Here is a 4,747-nt window from a genome sequence, read left to right on the forward strand (position 1 = left end):
TTTAATTTGTCCAATTGCTTTTTGAGCCCCTGAAATGAAGTGATTGTGTTAAAAAAAGTCTTTAGTTCCTCACATTTTTATGCAATCTTTTTGTTCAACCCACTGAATTAAAGCTGAAAGTCTGCAGTATATAAAATTCATTGTGGTAGTGTACAGAACCAAAGTTAGAAAAACGTATATATATATGTGTGTGTGTGTGTTTCAGCTATCTTATGTATTAATGAGACAAAAGAAAGGCACATTCCAGCATTATTTTAGTATTTTCCTTTTGTCAACAGTCAAACAAAATCTGACATTATGAATCCACTTTCAGTGTTTTCCAACACCATATTGTGAAACAACATTAGAGATTGCTGCGGATCATAGTTTGATTTTGTCATATACATTGTCTAATCCCTTTGTGGCATGGCTTTTCTTTCTCTGCATTTTACTTGTGTCTTCTTTATGTATCATTTTAGATTTTGTTCTCTATAGGGATCTGAAAAACAGAACCACAAACCTGCAGGCTTTGCTGCTGTCCTTGAGAGTTTGAGATGTATTTTGACAGATTACCAGAGCAGGCTCGAAGACACATCTAATGAGGTAACACTGGCACTGTTTGGCTCCAAACACATAGCCTTCGGCCTACTGCAGTTCTGCTCCTTTGCTCGTTACAAAGGTCGGAAGACTGGGAATTGACAATTGACAGCTTTTCTGACACTGCTGTCATGGATTTCTCTCTGCTGTTGCTTGAGGTACTGAATTACTTAGGGTCATCCGTTGGTTCAGTAACATTTTGAACTTAGACGCTTCCAATGATTTTGTCTTATCAACTCGGAAAAACAAGCCCTTGTCCTTTAGTCTTGTGGAAACAGCTTACAATAGAAGTCATCTGGAATGTACATAACAGGATCATTTGAATACTTTTATTCTGCCTCTTCAGAAAGTAACTCTTGCTATCATATCAGGCATTAGTGTTAAAACTGAGCAAGGAATTAATCAGATGTCATTGTTATTTTACTATAACAAACCAGCTTTGGTGTTATTCTTGTGTATTGTGACATTGTTAGTTTTACTGAAACCTACATGCTAGTCCATCCTTCCAAGTAAATGCATTATACAGCATTGTTTCTGATGCCAAATAGTTTTCATTTTAGCAAAGTAAAACTATCATGATACAATAGAACTAAATTGTTGTGATAATTAGGCACAATAAGGAACAAAATATTGATACAAAAATCGGATTACTCCCTCTGTTCTAGAAATGTAGGGGACCATTAAAAGCTGTGTTTTCTTGCTGTGACACAGTACTGGTTAGTGCGCTAAGAGACCTATTTAACATACTGTGTACAGCGATCAATGCTGGAAAAACTGGTGTATAAATTGCATAAAACGAATGGTGAGTTTATAAAAGAACACCGCCCAAATGCTGCATCTGATGTCATTATCTTACACCACTTTAGACCTTGGTTAATTTGTCAATGCAAAAATTCAAGCATCTAGTTCTGATGGGAATTATGGAGTATTTGGTCATTGTTTTTTTAACAGTATGATAAATAGGCACATGTTTTGTGCAATGGAGGGTCCCAGGGTAAAATAGACTTTGAGGGGCACAAATATTTATATACAGTAGCACTTTAAAACCAGTGGCCTTTCAGTTCTAGTTGAACTGCAACTTTCAGAACCCACAACACCTGTCTGTAGATTGTTGCAATTGAACAACAACATATGAACCAAAGGTTGAGCATACTAATCTAAAGTCTTACTCTTCCTATATAGCTTTACTTTTCCTGTAATGCTCACATATTTTTCCTGCAACTGCTGCTTTATGGATTACATTTACCCTGCCTTCACCCCTACAAACAGCTCTGCTTCTGTTAAATATTATATCACAAGTATAGGGGGCACCCCACTGGCACTGACAGCACGATCCATCCATCACTGCAGCTCCATAAAACTCTTCCGGTGAATGTGTAAACCTAGGAACCCTGCAGACTATTGTACACTATGGGGCCGATTCATCAAGGGTCGAATATCGAGGGTTAATTAACCCTCGATATTCGACTAGGAACTAAAATCCTTCGACTTCGAATATCGAAGTCGAAGGATTTAGCGCAGATAGTACGATTGTACGATCGAAGGATTATTCCTTCGATCGAACGATTAAATCCTTCTAATCGAACGATTCGAAGGATTTAAATCCAACGATCGAAGGAATATCCTTCGATAAAAAAAACTTAGGAAAGCCTATGGGGACCTTCCCCATAGGCTAACATTGACTTCGGTAGCTTTTAGCTGCCGAACTAGGGGGTCGAATTTTTTTTTAAAGAGACAGTACTTCGACTATCGAATGGTCGAATAGTCGAAGTAGCCCATTCGATGGTCGAAGTAGCCCAAAAAAACTTCGAAATTCGAAGCTTTTTACCTTCAAATCCTTCACTCGAAGTTAATGAATCTGCCCCCAAGCACAGAGTAGCTGAGATTATAGGAGGTAGGGGGATGTGAGGTGTGTGTTGATGTCAGAGAAGTGTAGTATCAATAGATCCAGTGATCTATATTACAGTGGCATACAGTCAATATATGTGATACCCAAGATCTTAAAATAACTGATACATAGTTTAAAAAAAATTATTTTCATGTTTAATTTGAAAAGCTACCTATACATGTATGGGACCTATTATCCAGAATGCTCAGGACCTGGGTTTTTCCAAATAAGGGTTCTTTCCATAAAGTGGATCCCATATTTTTAGTCTACTAAAAAATTATTTAAATATGGAATAAACAGGATTGTGTTGTCTCCAATAAGTATTAATTATATCCTAATTGGGATCAATTATCTGTAGTTTATTACTACAGAGAAAAAGAAAATAATTTTTAAAAATGTCAATTATGTTATTAAAATGGAGTCTATGGAAGGCAGCCCTCTCGTAATTCAGAGCTTTCTGGTAGTGTTGGCCGAATTTGTCCTGTTTCGCCAAAAAAAAAATATATTCTCAAAAAAACTTGAAATCGGAATGTTCGCGAAAAAAACTTGAAATTCAAACGTTTTCACAAAAAAATCGTGAAATTCAAACGTTTTCACAAAAAAAAATCTAGCAATTTGAACGTCTTCACGGAAAAATCTAGCAATTCAAACGTTTTCACTAAAAGTGAGCAATTCGAACGTTTTCACAAAAAAATCAAGCAATTCAAACGTTTTCACTTAAAAATCAAGCAATTCGAATGTTTTCATGAAAAAATCTAGCAATTCGAACGTTTTCATGAAAAAAACGGAAATTGACGCAGGCGAATTTTCACCGCCAAATTTAACAGGAGATTCGTGAATTTATTAGCCGTCGCCGAAATAAAGAATTTGCGGCAAATTTGTGCCTCTATCCTCCTTTTACAGTTGCTCTAAAGCACCTCCAAGGTGCAATCACGTTTCAATTAAACTGGTTCCACAGTTGGGCACAAAAAAGTTAATTTTATACTAAAATAATTGGCAGCCCTATATATTGAACTTACGCTTATTGCCCCAAGATGGGTAGCTTAATGAGAAGTTACTGAACCCCAGAGAAAAATGTTTTTAGGAAAATAACCTCTATTGTATAACTATACAGAAGTTGCACTTCAGTCAGCATCCCTTGGGTTTATTTCCCTTATTATTACATCCCCTTAGGGGGCAGAAAGAACATTATATATTATTATAAATATTAATGTCTTAAACAGCTACAGCTGTAAAATGTCTCTCATGGCTTTTGGCTGATTTTTGGAAGATGGGATAATAGAGACCTAGCTAAAGGGCTTGAAGTGCTGTCAATGTCACTTCTTGGTCAATCCTACTGATACCTACTGTTTTTAAATGTCCTAACCAAAAAGAAAGACAGCATAAGCATAAAGATACTGAATGAATATTTTCTACCCTGATTATTTTTTTACCATAATTCCTATTCAATGTATCTATCCAAATATATTACATTTACAAATGTTTTATTGTTTAAAACAGGGGTGTCCAAACTTTTTTCACCAAGGGCCATATGCGGTAAAATACACAAACAGCCGGGCCACTCACTGTGGCCACGCCCATTTTGTGGCCACACCCCCTGATTACCATGTGACACATACAAACAGATACACACACACAAGTGACACATACAAACAGATATACACACAGTGACACATACAGACAGATATACACACAGTGACACATACAGACAGATATACACACAGTGACACATACAGACAGATACACACACACACACACTAACTCACACACTCGATCTGTAACTGACTCCCTTGCCCGGCTGCAGCCTCACTAAATCCACCCTTCCCCCAAGCCAAGCACGAAGCAGTTACTCACAGATCATCAGATGCACGAAATCCAGCCCATGTTAGGCAGCAGTGTAGAAGGGGAATGGAGCCATGCTTTCAGTTGTTTACCGCCCCCCTCCCTCCCTGCACTACACTACAGTTCAGTCACGGGGAGGGCGGAGTTTAGGACAAGCTTTGCAGAGTCTACACTGAAGCACTGTAGGTTCCGCCCCCCAATGACGCCGTGTGGTAGGAAAAATTTTTTTCTGGATGCTGAAAGACTTTTAGGGGGGGGGATTTTTGCACGCTGCGGGCCAATTAAAAATGGATATCGGGCCGCATTTGGCCCGCGGGCCGTAGTTTGGACACCCCTGGTTTAAAAGGTATGTAAACTCTCCATAAACTTTCTACTCTATAGGATGCCAATGCAACACTATTTAGGATTTGGGGTTCATGTAACTCTCAGGTGGGCCCTCGC

General features: G+C 38.1%; 1 long non-coding RNA gene across 1 annotated transcript; it reads right to left on the bottom strand.

Moving 5' to 3' along the window:
* Positions 1-237: 237 nt before the first annotated feature.
* LOC121393836 lies at positions 238-4,443 on the bottom strand. The gene is made up of 2 exons (XR_005961403.1): positions 4,319-4,443; positions 238-871 (listed from the first exon to the last, which is right to left on the bottom strand). It is a non-coding gene; the product is annotated as an uncharacterized LOC121393836 (long non-coding RNA).
* Between the last annotated feature and the right edge of the window lie 304 nt (positions 4,444-4,747).

Source organism: Xenopus laevis, chromosome 1L, assembly GCF_017654675.1.
Source record: "Xenopus laevis strain J_2021 chromosome 1L, Xenopus_laevis_v10.1, whole genome shotgun sequence".
Taxonomy (NCBI): Eukaryota; Metazoa; Chordata; class Amphibia; order Anura; family Pipidae; genus Xenopus; species Xenopus laevis.